The sequence below is a fragment of the Triticum aestivum genome, chromosome 1A (genome assembly GCF_018294505.1).
Source record: "Triticum aestivum cultivar Chinese Spring chromosome 1A, IWGSC CS RefSeq v2.1, whole genome shotgun sequence".
NCBI classification, from domain to species: domain Eukaryota; kingdom Viridiplantae; phylum Streptophyta; class Magnoliopsida; order Poales; family Poaceae; genus Triticum; species Triticum aestivum.
Window position 1 is genome coordinate 559040081 of NC_057794.1, and position 19689 is coordinate 559059769.

A 19689-nucleotide genomic window follows, 5' to 3' on the forward strand; every position below is an offset into this window, starting at 1 on the left:
GCTCGGAGAGGATTTGGGCGCCGGCGGTAGGGTCAGGCAGAGAGGACGAGAAGGACTGAAGGATGGTCGTGGAGCCGCGGAGATGCAGAGGCATTTTATAGTCATCTACGGCGGCGAAGCAGTTTTGACGGGATGTCTCTGGAGAGGTCCGGGGAGACAGATTTAGACATCTCGGTCCACCCGTCTGAATCGACGACCGCCACGTAAAATCAAGCGTGCAAAACGCGTAGACAAGTGAAAAAAACAGAACTCTCGAGTAAAATCTCCTGCACACGCGTCGAGTCGATACAGAATGCCATGTAGGTCGGCAACCAAACGTCAAATCAAACGTCCTAACCATTCAATGAAGATTTCTTTTTACTACGCCCTGAAACTCTCACGTACACGCGTCGCAGCAACAACACCGGTAAAAAAAAGTCTAGAAAACCAGAAAAATGAAACCCTTACGGGCCTAGTCTTCTTAGTATAGGTGCAGTTCTCTGATATAAGTTCATATAATCAATCTTCTTTGCCATGAAATAAACTGCACCCATGAATGCAAATTGTGAACGACTCGAGAATATTACATTTTTCAAATAACTACATCTGGTAATAAGGTGAACTGAAGAAATACTTGCAATAAACCGAGTGGTCTGTTTGTATTTCTCAGGAGCTGCAACCATGCATCACTACATGGCATCAGTCGCTGGCGCAAGACTAACTTTGTGGGTTGGATGTGAAATTTTACAGAGACGATGCTATGAGTTTATACTCTCATTTCTTTCATCAAATTAACTGTTGCCTAGCTGTCGGGACTGCAAATTCAAGTAAATCCAAGAATGAGGAAAACTGAAGCGATTACTATGCATAGAAACTAGACAGAAAGGCCGTTATAAAAAGTTTTACCTGTTTCTCAATCTCGGCTTGCTTCTGCTGTGACGGTGGAGCAGAAGTATTAACGTCGTTTTCCTTTGCATAATCTGAAAGAATGAGATCCCTGAGCGCACATTCCAGCTTCAGACACTACTCATCAGTCAAAGATTGATGGTCAGATATGATGCGGTTCCGTAACCATTGTCTTGTCGGGCTTCAGCAACATCTTGGCCTTCTCATTATTGACATGTAATGCTCGTAGTATAAGCACAAGACGAGAGAATGCAATGTGGGATGAAATACTTTTCAACCAGTCATTGTACTCCCTCCGGTCCTTTTTACTCCGCACATTAGCTTTGTCTGAAGTCAAAGCTTGCTAAGTTTGACCAAATTTATATTAGAAAATATTAACATCTATAACATCTAATAAATATAATATGAAAATATATTCCGAGATGGATCTAATAATAAATGTGTTGTTATGTAAATGTTAATATTTTTTGTATAAACTTGGTTAAAGTTGGATGAGATTGACTTCAGACAAACCTAATATGTAGAGTAAAAAGGACCGGAGGAAGTATATTTTATAAAGAACCATCTGCGGTTCCGTAGCCTTGAGACCAAACTTGTCAATCTTCAAGCAAGCTTGGAATGGCAGATGGACTCCATCATACACTTCCTTGTCATAATAATTTGCTTTGGCTGCTCTTCAACGGGAAGCGGTCGAACTAGTGCAGCAACCTCCTCGGCTGTTTTCCACTTGGCCAGCTGCCCTAGACGCTTTTGTCCTGCCAATACACTTGTGTGGATGACCTGCAGATTATAATCTATTTTCATTCAAGTCCTCAAAGTTGTGATGTTGCACAGTTATGCCATAATTGCAAGAAAACTAGAGCTAAAAAGCAAAATAAAGGGAAAATTATATTAAGACAGATATGGCTCGGTGGGTTAAGATGAATACAATTGAAGACCCTTTCTTATTCTCTCCCTTAGACATAGTAGGATTTGACTGTCAAAAGAAAAAATAAACAAGCATGTCATTTATTAAACAAGACATTATTTTACTACAGTAGAGATATTGGCATAGAGCTAGATTTGTTACAGTTAGCATGGTTATTACCTTCATGATCTTGTTCATTGCTTGCTAGAGGAGGGGCTTTCATGGTTATTGCCTTCATGATCTGGCAGCACTTGCAATTTCAAATCCTCACTGCTCCACGCCCCCGAGGACGATTGCGTCGGGTCCACCTCCAGCTCGCCTGATCTGAGGGCATGTCGGGACCTGGCCGAGCTCAACGAGGTGCCAGACTCACAGCCAAGGCCCGCCTGCTTGTCGAGGCAAAGGGGCGTCTTGCCCACTCTCACCCCTGCCGGGGATCGGGACCCCCTGCCGCGGGTAGGGCCCGCCCTGACGTGCACCTGGCCGCCCCTGCTGACCAGACACCTGGGCCCCACACGCGCACTCCCGAGGGCGGGGACGCGCGCCTCATCTTGGACCACTCTCCCGACAGGGACCTGGGCCCAGCCACGACTATTCTGCAGCGCCCCCAGGCCCAGTCCTCCTCCACCCCGTCCAGGACCGCCATCGTCCCTCACACGCCGGCTAGCGGGCGCCAGGGCCCAATCATATCAGCCTCCGGAATATTTGCCTCGCCGCCGGTCACCATGCGACGGCCTCGCGCTCGTGCCTCCGCGTCGCGAACCCTCACGCTAGGCGAATTTCTGGCCGCTGCCACCAAGCATATCTCTGCTACCTTGCCGACTCCAGGGAAGAAACCGCGCCTCCCCCTGAACTTCGCGCCACGTCGCGGCCGCTCGGCTGCGACCACCTCCCCAACGGCGGCGCCGCCCACTGCTGAGAGACGCGCGCAGGTCCAGGTCTTGCGCACGCTTGGGATAGTCGGCATGAACCAGAGGATCACTTCAGCCGACATGAACGCATAGGATGGCATGTTTGCGATGCCGATTCCGCTCACGGTGCTCAAGGCCTTCGCTACCCTGGTCGATCGCGAGATCCCTGCAAGCATGTCCACCACGCCAAGTGCACAGGTGCAAGTCGAGCGTGCTCGCGCGTGTTAGGATGGTCCTGTAGCCTGCTGGTCGATCCAGTGTTTATGGATCACGGCCTCAAGATTGCTGTGTGGAACGTGCGTGGCCTCAACACGCGAGCCCGACGCTTCGCCGTCCGCTTGCTGCTTGATAGCACCGCTGCTTCCATTGTATGCCTCCAGGAAACAAAGATGGAGTTGCTCTGCTCGCACGTCGTCCTGGACACCCTTGGCTCGGAGTTTGACGATTACACCTATCTCCCGGCGCAGGGCACACGAGGTGGCATTCTTATAGCGTGGAAGAGCAGGGCCGTGACTATCATGGACCCACTATTCACCACGAACACCGTCACGGCCAAGGTAACCACGGCCACTGGCATGCTCTGGTGGATGTCGGTTGTCTACAGCCCCCAGGAGGACACGGAAAAGATAGTGTTCCTTAATGAGCTCCGGGAGATACGCGTGGCCTGCCCGGGACCATGGATGTTATGCGGCGATTTCAACTTGATCCTCCGCGATGAGGACAAGAACAATGGCGACCTGAACCGGCGCATGATGGACAGATTTCGCCGTCTTGTCAATGACCTTGCCTTGAAGGAGATATACCTCAACGGACGCCGCTTTACTTGGTTAAACGAGCAGTCCCCACCCACCTTGGTGCACCTGGACCACGTACTCTGCACCTCGGACTGGGAGGAGCCACATGGGGAGTGTCATCTTCGCTGCCTTGCATCTGTCGTGTCAGATCATTGCCCGCTCCTGCTTGACTGTGATACGTCTCCAATGTATCTATAATTTTTTATTGCTCCATGCTATATTATCTACTGTTTTGGACTATATTGGGCTTTATTTTCCACTTTTATATTATTTTTGGGACTAACCTATTAACCGGAGGCCCAACCCAGAATTGTTGTTTTTTGCCTATTTCAGTATTTCGGAGAAACATAATATCAAACGGAGTCCAAACGGAATAAAACCTTCGGGAACGTGATTTTCTCACCAAACGTGATCCGGGAGACTTGGACCTTACTCCAAGGAGTCAAAGAGGCGGTCACGAGGGTGGGGGGCGCGCCCACCCCCCTAGGGCGCGCCCCCTGCCTCGTGGGCCCCTCGGTGCTCCACCGACGTACTCCTTCCTCCTATATATACCTATGTACCCCCAAACGATCAGAAACGGAGCCAAAAACCTAATTCCACCGCCGCAACTTTCTGTATCAATGAGATCCCATCTTGGGGCCTGTTCCGGAGCTCCGCCGGAGAGGGCCGTTATCACGGAGGGCTTCTACATCATCATAGCCTCTCCGATGAAGTGTGAGTAGTTTACCTCAGACCTTCGGGTCCATAGTTAGTAGCTAGATGGCTTCTTCTCTCTTTTTGGATCTCAATACAAAGTTCTCCCCCTCTCTTGTGGAGATCTATTTGATGTAATCTTCTTCTTTTTGCGGTGTGTTTGTTGAGACCGATGAATTGTGGGTTTATGATCAAGTCTATCTATGAATAATATTTGAATCTTCTCTGGATTCTTTTATGTATGATTGGTTATCTTTGCAAGTCTCATCGAATTATCCGTTTGGTTTGGCCAACTAGATTGGTAGTTCTTGCCATGGGAAAAGTGCTTAGCTTTGGGTTCGATCTTGCGGTGTCCTTTCCCAGTGACAGAAGGGGCAGCAAGGCACGTATTGCATCGTTGCCATCGAGGATAACAAGATGGGGTTTATTTCATATTGCATGAATTTATCTCTCTACATCATGTCATCTTGCTTAAAGCGTTACTCTGTTTTTAACTTAATACTCTAGATGCATGCTGGATAGCGGTCAATGAGTGGAGTAATAGTAGTAGATGCAGAATCGTTTCGGTCTACTTGTCTCGGACGTGATGCCTATATACATGATCATGCCTAGATATTCTCATAACTATGCTCAATTCTGTCAATTGCTCAACAGTAATTTGTTCACCCACCGTAGAATACTTATGCTCTTGAGAGAAGCCACTAGTGAAACCTATGGCCCCCGGGTCTATTCTCATCATATTAATCGCCATCACTTTAATCTTACTTTGCTTTTTACTTTGCCTTTTACTTTTCACTTTGCATCTCTATATCAAAAATACCAAAAATATTATATCTATCAGTTCTCACTCTCGTAAGTGACCGTGAAGGGATTGACAACCCCTAATCGCGTTGGTTGCAAGTAGCTATCGTTTTGTGCAGGTACGAGGGACTTGAGCGTGGCCTCCTACTGGATTGATACCTTGGTTCTCAAAAACTGAGGGAAATACTTACGCTACTCTGATGCATCATCCCTTCCTCTTCGGGGAAATCCAACGCAAGCTCAAGAGGTAGCAAGAAGGATTTCTGGCGCCGTTGCCGGGGAGGTTCGCGCAAGTCAATATTTGACCCCCGACAACGAGCCATTTCTGGTGCCGTTGCCGGGGAGTCTACGCAAAAAGTCAACATACCAAGTACCCATCACAATCCCTATCTCTCGCATTACATTATTTGCCATCTGCCTCTCGTTTTCCTCTCCCCCACTTCACCCTTGCCGTTTTATTCGCCCTCTCTCTCTATATCCTCCCTCTCTTTCTCTATTTGCCTTTTTTTGCCTGCTTGCTTCTTGTTTGCTCGTATGGTTAGAATAGTTGTTTATTTATTACTAAACAGAGAACCTAAGATCTATGGATCCTCATCCACTTGCTAATCTTTTTAGGAGGTCCAATTATGATAAACCAATTTCTAGTGAGTTTTGTGCACTAGATTATCTTTATGAAGTTTTGCTTGAAATTCGTGAATCTGAAAAGTGTGATGAATTACCTCATGAAGCGATTCACGATAGATCTTTGAATAGAAAGCATGATTGCAATGATTCTATTATAAATTATATTAATGTCAATTGTGCTAATAATATGCAAAACCCTAAGCTTGGGGATGCTAGTTTTGCTATGTCCTCTACTTGTTGCCATGATCATGATTGGGGTGATTCTCCTTTTGATCTTGAAAATGTATTTACTCCCGATGATGAATATGAGATTGATAATAGTGTTTGCAATAATACTGAAAGTGGGTTTGGAAGAGTGTCATCTTTAGATCCCACATATTTGGATAATGTTCAATCTTATGAAGTTTTTGATAAAAGTGGGTTTGAAGAGGTCATGACTTTAGTTAATATTAATCCCACTATTTTGGAAGAGTGTCAACTTTGCATGCATGTGGATCATGTTGAAAATATTTTATGTGATAGCTATTTTGTCGAATTTGCTTATGATCCTACATGTAATTATTATGAGAGAGGAAAATATGGTGGTAGAAATTTTCATGTTACTAAATTACCTCTCGTTATGTTGAGATTACTATTGTTTCTTTCCTCTTCCATGCATATGCTAGTTTTTGCTTGCCATGATAATTTGTTTGCCTATAAGATGCCTATGCATAGGAAGTATGTTAGACTTAGATGTGTTTGTCACATATTTTATGATGCTCTCTTTGTGCTTCAATTCTTGTCTTTCATGTGAGCATCATTAAAATTATCATTGCCTAGCTAAAAAGGCTTTAAATAAAAGCGCTTGTTGGGAGACAACCCAATATTTTTCCTTTCTGTTATTCAATAAATAAATTATTTAGCCTCTGTTTTGGTTGTGTTTTTTGTGTTTAATTAGTGTTTGTGCCAAGTAGAACCGTTGGGAAGACTTGGGGAAAGTCTTGTTGAACTTGCTGTAAAAAACAGAAACTTTAGCGCTCACGAGAACTGCTGTCATTTTTATTTGAAGAGTGCTATTTAGTTAATTATTTTTGAAGATGATTAATAGATAAATTCCTCACGTCCAGCAATTTATTTTAGAATTTTTGGGGTTCCAGATATTGCGCTAGCTACAGATTACTACAGACTGTTCTGTTTTTGACAGATTCTGTTTTTCGTGTGTTGTTTGCTTATTTTGATGAATCTATGGTTAGTTAAATAGTTTATAATCCATAGAGAAGTTGGAATACAGTAGGTTTAACACCAATATAAATAAAGAATGAGTTCATTACAGTACCTTGAAGTGGTCTTTTGTTTTCTTTCGCTAACGGAGCTCACGAGTTTTCTACTTTAAGTTTTGTGTTGTGAAGTTTTCAAGTTTTGGGTGAATTCTTGTGATGGATTATGGAACAAGGAGTGGCAAGAGCCTAAGCTTGGGGATGCCCATGACACCCCCAAGATAATCCAAGGACACCAAAAAGTCAAAGCTTGGGGATGCCCCGGAAGGCATCCCCTCTTTCGTCCACTTCCATCGGTAATTTACTTGGAGCTATATTTTTATTCACCAACATGATATGTGTTTTGCTTGGAGCGTCTTGTATTATTTGTGTCCTTGTGTTTTAGTGTTCCACAATCATCCTTGCTGTACACACCTTTTGAGAGAGCCATACATGAATTAAAATTTGATAGAATACTCTATGTGCTTCACTTATATCTTTTGAGCTATGTAGTTTTCTTTTTGTGCTTCACTTATATCTTTTGAGCGTTATAATTTTGCTCTATATGCTTCACTTAGATATTTTAGAGCACGGTGGTGGATTTGTTTTAAAGAAACTATTGATCTCTCATGCTTCACTTAAATTATTTTGAGAGTCTTAATAGCATGGTAATTTGCTTAATAATAACATGCTTGGTATTCAAGATTTGTGAAACTTTCTTTTGAGTGTGTTGAATACTAAGAAAAGTTGGATGCATGATAATTGTTTTGAGATATGGAGGTGATAATATTAAAGTCATGCTAGTTGAGTAGTTGTGAATTACAAGAATACTTGTGTTAAAGTTTGTGATTCATGTAGCATGCACGTATGGTGAACCGTTATGTGATGAAGTCGGAGCATGATTTATTTATTGATTGTCTTCCTTATGAGTGGCGGTCGGGGACGAGCGATGGTCTTTTCCTACCAATCTATCCCCCTAGGAGCATGCGCATAATACTTTGCTTTGATAACTTCTAGATTTTTGCAATAAGTATATGAGTTCTTTATGACTAATGTTGAGTCCATGGATTATATGCACTTTTTCCCATCCTTCCACCTTTGCTAGCCTCTCTAATACCACGCACCCTTCGCCGGTATCATACACCTACCATATACCTTCCTCAAAACAGCCACCATACCTACCTAATATGGTATTTCCATAGCCATTCCGAGATATATTGCCACGCAACTTTCCACCGTTCCGTTTATTATGACACACTCCATCATTGTCATATTGCATATCCCGGTACACCGCCGGAGGCATTCATATAGAGTCATATTTTGTTCTAAGTATCGAGTTGTAATTGTTGAGTTGTAAGAAAAATAGAAGTGTGATGATCATCATTATTAGAGCATTGTCCCAGTGAGGAAAGGATGATGGAGACTATGATTCCCCCACAAGTCGGGATGAGACTCCGGACGAAAAATAAATAAAAGAGGCCAAAGAAGCCCAAAAAAAGAGAGAAAGAAAAGAGGCCATAAAAAAAAGAGAAAAGGCCCAAATAAAAAAATGAGAGAAAAAGAGAGAAGGGACAATGTTACTATCCTTTTACCACACTTGTGCTTCAAAGTAGCACCATGATCTTCATAGTACAGAGTCTCTCATGTTATCACTTTCATATACTAGTGGGAATTTTACATTATAGAACTTGGCTTGTATATTCCAATGATGGGCTTCCTCAAATTGCCCTAGGTCTTCATGAGCAAGCAAGTTGGATGCACACCCACTTAGTTTCTTTTTGATGAGCTTTTATATACTTATAGCTCTAGTGCATCTGTTGCATAGCAATCCCTACTCACTCACATTGATATCTATTGATGGGCATCTCCATAGCCCGTTGATACGCCTAGTTGATGTGAGACTATCTTCTCCTTTTTGTCTTCTCCACAACCACCATTCTATCCCACCTATAGTTCTATATCCATGGCTCACGCTCATGTATTGCGTGAAGATTGAAAAGGTTTTGAAAAAGTTAGAGTATGAAACAATTGCTTGGCTTGTCATCGGGGTTGTGCATGATTAAAATACTTTGTGTGGTGAAGATAGAGCATAGCCAGACTATATGATTTTGTAGGGATAACTTTCTTTGGCCATGTTATTTTGAGAAGACATAATTGCTTTGTTAGTATGCTTGAAGTATTATTATTTTTATGTCGATATAAACTTTTGTCTTGAATCTTTCGAATATGAATATTCATATCACAATTAAGAAGATTTACATTGAAATTATGCCAAGTAGCACTCCGCATCAAAAATTCTCTTTTTATCAATTACCTACTCGAGGACGAGCAGGAATTAAGCTTGGGAATGCCTGATACGTCTCCAACGTATCTATAATTTTTGATTGCTCCATACTATATTATCTACTGTTTTGGACTATATTGGGCTTTATTTTCCACTTTTATATTATTTTTGGGACTAACCTATTAACCGGAGGCCCAACCCAGAATTGTTGTTTTTTGCCTATTTCAGTATTTCGGAGAAACGGAATATCAAACGGAGTCCAAACGGAATAAAACCTTCGGGAACGTGATTTTCTCACCAAACGTGATCCGGGAGACTTGGACCCTACTCCAAGGAGTCAAAGAGGCGGTCACGAGGGTGGGGGGCGCGCCCACCCTCCTAGGGCGCGCCCCCTGCCTCGTGGGCCCCTCGGTGCTCCACCGTCGTACTCCTTCCTCCTATATATACCTATGTACCCCCAAACGATCAGAAACGGAGCCAAAAACCTAATTCCACCGCCGCAACTTTCTGTATCAATGAGATCCCATCTTGGGGCCTGTTCTGGAGCTCCGTCGGAGAGGGCCGTTATCACGGAGGGCTTCTACATCATCATAGCCTCTCCGATGAAGTGTGAGTAGTTTACCTCAGACCTTCGGGTCCATAGTTAGTAGCTAGATGGCTTCTTCTCTCTTTTTGGATCTCAATACAAAGTTATCCCCCTCTCTTGTGGAGATCTATTTGATGTAATCTTCTTCTTTTTGCGGTGTGTTTGTTGAGACCGATGAATTGTGGATTTATGATCAAGTCTATCTATGAATAATATTTGAATCTTCTCTGAATTCTTTTATGTATGATTGGTTATCTTTGCAAGTCTCATCGAATTATCCGTTTGGTTTGGCCAACTAGATTGGTAGTTCTTGCCATGGGAAAAGTGCTTAGCTTTGGGTTCGATCTTGCGGTGTCCTTTCCTAGTGACAGAAGGGGCAGCAAGGCACGTATTGCATCGTTGCCATCGAGGATAACAAGATGGAGTTTATTTCATATTGCATGAATTTATCTCTCTACATCATGTCATCTTGCTTAAAGCGTTACTCTGTTTTTAACTTAATACTCTAGATGCATGCTGGATAGCGGTCGATGAGTGGAGTAATAGTAGTAGATGCAGAATCGTTTCGGTCTACTTGTCTCGGATGTGATGCCTATATACATGATCATGCCTAGATATTCTCATAACTATGCTCAATTCTGTCAATTGCTCAACAGTAATTTGTTCACCCACCGTAGAATACTTATGCTCTTGAGAGAAGCCACTAGTGAAACGTATGGCCCCCGGGTCTATTCTCATCATATTAATCGCCATCACTTTAATCTTGCTTTGCTTTTTTACTTTGCCTTTTACTTTTCACTTTGCATCTCTATACCAAAAATACCAAAAAATATTATATCTATCAGTTCTCACTCTCGTAAGTGACCGTGAAGGGATTGACAACCCCTAATCACGTTGGTTGCGAGTAGCTATCGTTTTGTGCAGGTACGAGGGACTTGAGCGTGGCCTCCTACTGGATTGATACCTTGGTTCTCAAAAACTGAGGGAAATACTTACGCTACTCTGCTGCATCATCCCTTCCTCTTCGGGGAAATCCAACGCAAGCTCAAGAGGTAGCAGACTGCTCCCCCATGCCTGCTGCTCACCGGCGTTTTCACTTTGAGGATTACTAGCTAAGACTTGATGGGTTCCACGACACGATGGCCATGGCATGGGGCTCGGTCCATGCCGAGGACCCCTTCCACCGCCTCATGATTCGCATGCAAGCCACAGCTCGCAGCCTCACCAACTGGAGTGCCAAGTCGACGGGCAACATCAGGGATAAGATGGCCATTTCCCGGGAGCTCATCGCGCGCTTCGACAAGGCCCAGGAGATTCGCGTGCTTACCCCTCCAGAAGGCTGGTTGCAGAAGTAGCTGAAATTCAAATATCTCGGTCTTGCATCCCTTGAGCGCACCATTGCTCGGCAGCATGCACGCATTGCCACTCTCAAGGACGGCGACACCAACACTGGCTTCTTCCATAGGCAGTGTTCCTTCTAGAGGCAGAAGAACATGATCCTCAGCCTGACTGTGGAGGGGCACACGCTCACCGACCATGCTGAGATGGTGCAGGCGGCGTTTGAGCACTTCGACGGTATCTTGGGTACGTCCACCGCCCGCGACGTGACGATGGACTTGGAGCACCTCATTGATGCGAGCGATCTCGCGTGCCTCGACGCGCCCTTCTCAGCGGAGGAGGTCTGGGACGTTGTTAAGCGCCTCCCCACCCATAAGGCCCCGGGGCCGGACGGGTTCACCACGGAATTTCTCCAAGCTTGCTGGGGCATAGTCAGGCAAGACTTCATGGACGTTTTCCAGCAGCTGTGATGAGAGGCCGTGGTTTCAGCAAGCTCAACCAGGCCCTCATGACCCTGCTGCCCAAACGCGTCGACGCCCACCAGCTTCGCGACTACCGGCTGATATGCTTGATACATCTAGTGGCCAAGCTCTTCGCCAAAGTCCTATCATTGCGCCTTGCACCCAGGTTGGACAACCTGGTTAGCCGCAACCAGAACACGTTCATCACCGGCCGCAGCCTACACGACAACTTCATTCTTGTCAGGCAATCGCTCAAGATGCTTCACCAACTTGGAGCTCCACGGATCACGCTCAAGCTCGACCTCACGCATGCCTTCGACTCCCTATCTTGGCCGTTCCTCTTCGAGGTACTGCGCCAATACAGATTCGGAGACCGATTCCGGGAATGGCTCGCGATCCTGCAATCGACGTCTAGCACCCATGTTCTGATCAATGGCGAGCCGGGCCCACCAATTTGGCATCGCAACGGGCTGCGCCAAGGGGACCCGGTGTCCCCACAGCTCTTCGTGCTTGCTGTGGACACACTTGGCAGACTGATGCGCCGCGCCATTGACTCCGGCATTCTACAGCGGCTCCACCCACATCGGCATATCCCGACGATCTCCCTGTACACCGACGATGTCATGTTATTCTGCCATGCAACGACGGGCGATGTGGCTGCCATCAAGGGTATCCTGACCCTGTTTGGCGAGGCGAGCGGATTAGAGGTGAACTACGCCAAGAGTTTCGCCACTGTTCTCCATGGTGAACCCGAGGCGGATGCAGTACTCGCCCAGCTCTGATGCCCGGTAGCGCAACTCCCTATTACCTACCTTGGTATTCCCCTGACAACGCGCCGCCCTACTGCCGCCCAGCTACAACCATTGGTGGACTCGGTGGCCGCCAAGCTGCCCACCTGGAAGGCATGGCTCATGAATAAGGCTGGGCGCCTTGCTCTGGCCAAGTCGGTACTCAGTGCTATCCCCGTACATCAGATGCTAGCATTCGCCCCTCCAAAGGAGACCCTTAAGCAGCTAGAGAAGATTCAAAGGGGATTCCTATGGGCTGGACGTGCCATTGCCAAAGGAGGGCACTGCCATGTCAACTGGTGACACGTTGGCCACCCCATCGAGTACGGAGGACTAGGGGTGCGAGATCTGGAGCGCGCCGGGATGGTGCTTCGGCTCCGATGGCTATGGTTCGCACGTGTCGACACGGACCGTGCTTGGCAGGGGATTGACCTCCAATTCTCATCGGAGGAGCGTGCGCTGTTCTTCGCCTCCACCACCATGACAGTTGGGAACAGCCAATCGGCCCTATTTTGGGAGGATCGTTGGATCAATGGGCAGTCCATTCGCGAGCTCGCACCACTGCTCTACCTGTGCATCCCCAAACGGCGGCGTAATTCTAGGACGGTGGCGGAAGGGCTGCTCGGGAACTCCTGGGTGTGTGACATCCAGGGAGTCCTCGGCCTCCATGAGATAGGCCAATACCTGATGATCTGGCAGAAGGTGTGTCATACCGTCCTATCGAACGACCCAGACCGGCTGCTTTGGAGGTGGACGGCCAACGGCATCTACTCGGCGCAGTCCTGCTATGCGGTCACCTTCCACGGCTCCACGCTATGCACTTCCTGGAAGCTGACTTGGAAAAGCTGGGCGCCACCACGAGTGAAATTTTTCCACTGGTTGGCAAATCAAGATCGTTGCTGGCTGGCAGAAAGGCTCGCTCGTTGCGGACTGCAGCATCACCCCAGGTGCCTCCTTTGCGACCAAGCCACAGAAACAATACAGCACCTGCTCCTGAACTGTCCCTTCGCTTGGCAAACATAGCATGCTATCCTGTCCTAGTTGTGCCTGCCGATCCGTGCACCGGCCCATGAGACCACTGTCATGGCATGGTGGCAGCAAGTGAATTCACACGCACCGGAAACGCATCGCAAGGCCCTCAGGTCAATTGCCTTGCTTGTTCCCTGGATGCTCTGGAAGCACAGGAACGCGTGCGTCTTTGACAATGCGACACCCTTGATTGATATCCTAGTAGATAGGATTAAAGACGAGGCCCGCTGCTGGGTTAGAGCTGGTGCCCAGGGGCTTAGGGTTGTTCTGCCCACATCCTGGGATGTACACTGATTGGCCAATGTTGTTGTAAACTCACCTCCTAGGAGGCTTTTTCCACCCCCCCCCCCACTTTCAATGAAATGTAACACAAAAGCCTTTGCGTTTTCTCGAAAAAGAGGAGGGGCTTTGACCCGGGGAAGCAGTTATCAAAAGAAGAGTGCAAATTATAAGCTAGATCAGTCCAATCATCACCCCTGAAAGAAATATTAATCAACATTAAGCACAGAAGACTCAGACAAGGAAAGAAATTGGCAGTTAATGGATACTCAAAATCATACCAGTCGGAGAAGGGTAGATGGACATATTATATGTCATGTAGTCAACAAATTTTGTTCTTGTGTAACGTTTTATGTTGTGTGAATCGTAGTCTCCCCATCTAAGTTGCACATCAATCCAATACTTGTTACTGGCTTTCTGATCGAAGACATCCTTCGACTCAGAAACTAAGCTTGGCTTGGACATGTGCTTTCTGATCAAAGATGTGCTCTGTGATACGTCTCCGTCATATCTACTTGTCCAAACACTTTTGCCCTTGTTTTGGACTCTAACTTGTATGATTTGAATGGAACTAACCCGGACTGACGCTGTTTTCAGCAGAATTGCCATGGTGTTGTTTTATGTGCAGAAAACAAATATTCTCGGAATGACCTGAAACTCCACGGAACATCTTAGAAAAAATAATAATAAATCCTTGCCAAATATGAAGACCAGGGGGCCCACACCCTTCTCACGAGGGTGGGGGGCGCCCTCATAGGGCGCGCCCCCTACCTCGTGGTCCCCCTGGATGCCCTCCGGCGCCAACTCCAACTCTATATATTTGCTTTCGAAGAGAAAAAAATCAGAGAGAAGAAATCATCATGTTTTACGATACGGAGCCGCCGCCAAGCCCTAAAACCTCTCGGGAGGGCTGATCTGGAGTCTGTTCGGGGCTCCGAAGAGGGGGATTCGTCGCCGTCGTCATCATCAACCATCCTCCATCACCAATTTCATGATGCTCACCGCCGTGCGTGAGTAATTCCATCGTAGGCTTGCTAGACGGTGATGGGTTGGATGAGATTTATCATGTAATCGAGTTAGTTTTGTTAGGGTTTGATCCTAGTATCCATTATGTTCTGAGATTGATGTTGCTATGACTTTGCTATGCTTAATGCTTGCCACTAGGGCCCAAGTTCCATGATTTCAGATCTGAACCTATTATGTTTTCATGAATATATGTGAGTTCTTGATCCTATCTTGCAAGTCTATAGTCACCTACTATGTGTTATGATCCGGCAACCCCGAAGTGACAATAATCGGGACCACTCTCGGTGATGACCATAGTTTGAGGAGTTCATGTATTCACTATGTGCTAATGCTTTGTTCCGGTTCTCTATTAAAAGGAGGCCTTAATATCCCTTAGTTTCCAATAGGACTCCGTTGCCACGGGAGGGTAGGACAAAAGATGTCATGCAAGTTCTTTTCCATAAGCACGTATGACTATATACGGAATACATGCCTACATTACATTGATGAATTGGAGCTAGTTCTGTGTCACCCTATGTTATGACTGTTACATGATGAACCGCATCCGGCATAATTACCCATCACTGATCCGGTGCCTACGAGTTTTCCATATACTGGTTTACGCTTATTTACTTTCCCGCTGCTACTGTTACAATCACTACAAAATACCAAAAACATTACTTTTGTTGTCTTTACTTTTGTTGCCGCTACCACCACTCTCATATTACTTTGCTACTAAACACTTTGTCACAGATACTAAGTTTCCAGGTGTGGTTGAATTGACAACTCAACTTCTAATACTTGAGAATATTCTTTGGCTCCCCTTGTGTCGAATCAATAAATTTGGGTTGAATACTCTACCCTCGAAAGTTGTTGCGGTCCCCTATACTTGTGGGTTATCAAGACCAATTTCTGGCGCCGTTGCCGGGGAGCATAGCTCTATTCTTTGAGTCACTTGGGATTTATATCTGCTGGACACTATGAAGAACTTGAGAGATCCAAAAACCAAGATCTATCCCTCAACTACGAGGGGAGGTAAGGAACTGCCATCTAGCTCTGCACTTGATTCACCTTCTGTTATGAGTAAGTTAGCGACACCTACACCTGCTTCTGCTTCGTTCTGATATGTCGCATGTTATTGATGATGCCACTTCTGCCATGCATGATACTTATGATGAAACTGCATCTATGCCTGATACTATTGCGCCCCTTGGTGAATTTCTTGATGAACAAATTGCTAGGGCTAGAGAAAAAAGAAATTATTGAGTCTGAATACGATGATGATAGTGATGATGAAAATATGACTGTTATTCCTGAGGGCTATCTTTTTGATATGGAATCTCCTGCCGCTATTTTAGCTTGCAAAGATAGATATGAGCTTAAGAGGTTATTAGTTAAATGGAACAAAGAATCACTTAGAGATAAAATGAAACCCGACCCTACTTTTGCTACTTCGCCTATATGTGTTCCTGATAAGGATTATGAATTCTCTGTTGATCCTGATATAATTACTTTGGTTGAATCTGATCCGTTTTATGGCTATGAATCTGAAACTGTTGTGGCACATCTTACTAAGTTAAATGATATAGCTGCCCTGTTCACTAATGATGAGAGATCACATTACTTCTGTATACTCAAAATATTTCCGTTCTCATTAAAGGGTGATGCTAAGATATGGTTTAATTCTCTTGATCCTGGTTGTGTGCGTAGTCCCCAGGATATGATTTATTACTTATCTGCTAAATATTTCCCTGCTCATAAGAAACAAGCTGCTTTGAGGGAAATATACAACTTCGTGCAAATTAAAGAAGAGAGTCTCCCACAAGCTTGGGGGAGGCTTCTCAAGTTACTTAATGCTTTGCCTGATCATCCTCTTAAGAAACCTGAAATACTTGATATCTTTTATAATGGACTAACCGATGCTTCCAGAGATTACCTGGATAGTTGTGCTGGTTCTCTTTTCAGGGAAAGAACACCGGATGAAGCTGAAATCCTATTGAATAATATGTGGACAAATGAAAATAATTGGGCACCTCCTGAGCCAGCTCCTGCTCCAATTACTGAGCCTATTCTTAAACCAACTCCGAAGAAGAGAGGTGTTCTATTCCTCAGTCCCGAAGATATGCAAGAGGCAAATAAATCTATGAAAGAAAAAGGTATTAAAGCTGAAGATGTTAAGAATTTACCTCCTATTGAAGAAATACATGGTCTTAATATACCGCCTGTTGAAGAAACATATGATCTTAATTCTTTATTTATTGAAGAACCTCCTGATCCCGATATCCCGACACAGGTAGTAAAGGTAAATTCTCTCTATAGATATGATAAAGCTGAAGTCCCTCCTACTAAAATTGCTAGTCAGTGCTTGGATGAGTTTGATAACTTTATGTTTAAGCAAGACGACTTCAATGATTATTTTGGTAGACAATTACAAGAAAATGCTTATATGATTAGACGCCTGGGTGATTATATGGCTAATATTAAAGGTGAACTTAAACTTGTTAGAAAACATGCTTCTATGGTTACCACTCAAGTAGAACAAGTACTTAAGGCTCAAAAAGAAGTGCTTGATGAAATGAATAGTAAGAAAAATGATTATGCTGTTAGAGTGGCTACTAGAACTGGTAGAATGACTCAGGAACCTTTGTATCCTGAAGGCCACCATAAGAGAATCGAGCAAGATTCTCAAATAAATAATATTGATGTTCCTAGTTCTTCTAAAAAGAAGAAGAAGAAGAAGAAAAATGATAGAACTGTGCAAACTTCTAGTGAACCTATTGCTGAACCACCTGATAATCCAAATGATATCTCTATGTCTGATGCTGAAACACAATCTGGTAATGAACATGAACATAATGAAAATATTAATGATGATGTTCATGATGATCCTCAACCTAGTAATGACAATGATGTAGAAATTGAACCTGCTGTTGATCTTGATAACACACAATTAAAGAATCAACGTTATGATAAAAGAGACTTTGTTGCTAGGAAACATGGTAAAGAAAGGGAACCTTGGGTTCAGAAACCCATGCCTTTTCCTCCAAAACCATCCAAGAAAAAGGATGATGAGGATTTTGAGCGCTTTGCTGAAATGATTAGGCCTATCTTTTTGCGTATGCGATTAACTGATGTGCTCAAAACAAATCCTTATGCTAAATATATGAAGGATATCATTACTAATAAAAGAAAGATACCGGAAGCTGAAATTTCCACCATGCTTGCTAATTATACTTTTAAGGGTGGAATACCAAAGAAACTTGGAGACCCCGGAGTACCTACTATACCTTGCTCCATTAAAAGAAATTATATTAAAACTGCTTTATGTGATCTTGGAGCCGGTGTTAGTGTTATGCCTCTCTCTTTATATCGTAGACTTGACTTGAATAAGCTGACACCTACCGAAATATCTTTGCAAATGGCTGATAAATCAACTGCTATACATGTCGGTATTTGTGAGGATGTGCCTGTTGTGGTTGCGAACGTTACTATTTTAACGGACTTTGTTATTCTTGATATTCTCGAGGATGATAGTATGTCTATTATTCTTGGAAGACCTTTTCTTAATACTGCAGGGGCTGTTATTGATTGCAACAAAGGCAACGTCACTTTTCATGTTAATGGTAATGAGCATACAGTACACTTTCCGAGGAAACAACCTCAAGTTCATAGTATCAACTCTATTGGAAAAATTCCATCGATTATATTTGGAGGTTTTGAATTTCCTCTTCCTACTGTCAAGAAGAAATATGATATTCTTATTATTGGGGATGTGCATATCCCCGTTGAGGTAACTTAGTGTTATTTGAAATTTCTCCGGTTTCATGATTATCGGAATGAGTTTGTTAACAAGACTTGATCAACCTTGTTAGTGGATTCTTTTTGATGAGCATGAGATGGATGAAACTAGAAGCACACCCCTCTGTACCCCACTTTTACTTTCTGTTATTTATATTAAACAAAGTAAAAATAGTATTTTTCTGTCTGTTTCCTGACTTATCTGTGCAATATAAAAATATCCCAAAAATAAAAGTCCTCAGAATGACATGCCAATTTAATATGATTTTTTCGGGAATATTTGAGGATTTACTATGCAAAAATTACCGCGGGAGGAGCTGCCACCTGGCCACGAGGGTGGTGGGCGCCCCCCCCCCCTCTAGGGCGTGCCCCTGCCTCATGGGCCCACGGTGGCCCTCCTCCACTTATCCCAACACCCGTCTTCTTCCTCTGTCTCACACAAACACGAAAAACCAACTCAAGCACGAGTTCCAGCCACTTTTGCTGTGATTTTCGATCTCCTTGCTCAAAGCACCTCTTGCAAAACTGCTTGGGGAGATTGTTCCTTGGTATGTGACTCCTCCATTGGTCCAATTAGTTTTTGTTCTAGTGCTTTATTCTTTGCAAATTTGTGCTGCATAGGTGACCATGTTCTTGAGCTTGCATGTCAAATTTATATGGTCCCAAGTAGTCCTAATGCTTGATTTAGGCTCTAGGCACTTGTAGGAGTAGTTGCTATTAATATTATTGAAGTTGGTTCACTTTTATTTGAAGTTACTAAAAATTTCAGATTATTTCAGAAAAATAATGAGAAGATTTTTGAGGGGCTCATCGAGCCAAAGCTCAAAGGAAAAGGCACCGAAGCCTAAGTATAATTTGCCGCGCACCGCGGAGATTCGGGCGTGTGAATGGCCTTCTGATGATTTCTTGAGAGCAACCGGTATCTATGAAGATTTTCATGAATTGGCTTATAATGCAGGCCTCACCGCTTTCCTCCAGGACCAATGCGATCAGTACCTCTTACTCACAAATACTTTTGTGCAAAACTTTCATTTTCATTCTAGGAACTCACCACCTACGGTGGAGTTTCATTTATATGATGAGCATAAGGAGATGTCACTTTATGATTTCTGTCGGATTTGCTTAGTCCCTTTTGAGGGCAAGACAGAAGAACCACATTATGATGATGTGGCTGGGTTTATTGATACTATCACTGTAGGAGAAACTAGGAAGGTTTCCGATGCACGAATCACTAGCATACATTTTCCTGTTTTACGTTACTTTGCATTATT

General features: G+C 44.3%; 1 pseudogene; it reads right to left on the reverse strand.

Moving 5' to 3' along the window:
- Positions 1-526: 526 nt before the first annotated feature.
- Positions 527-14083, reverse strand: LOC123181141 (pre-mRNA-processing-splicing factor 8A-like; annotated as a pseudogene).
- Positions 14084-19689: the final 5606 nt, after the last annotated feature.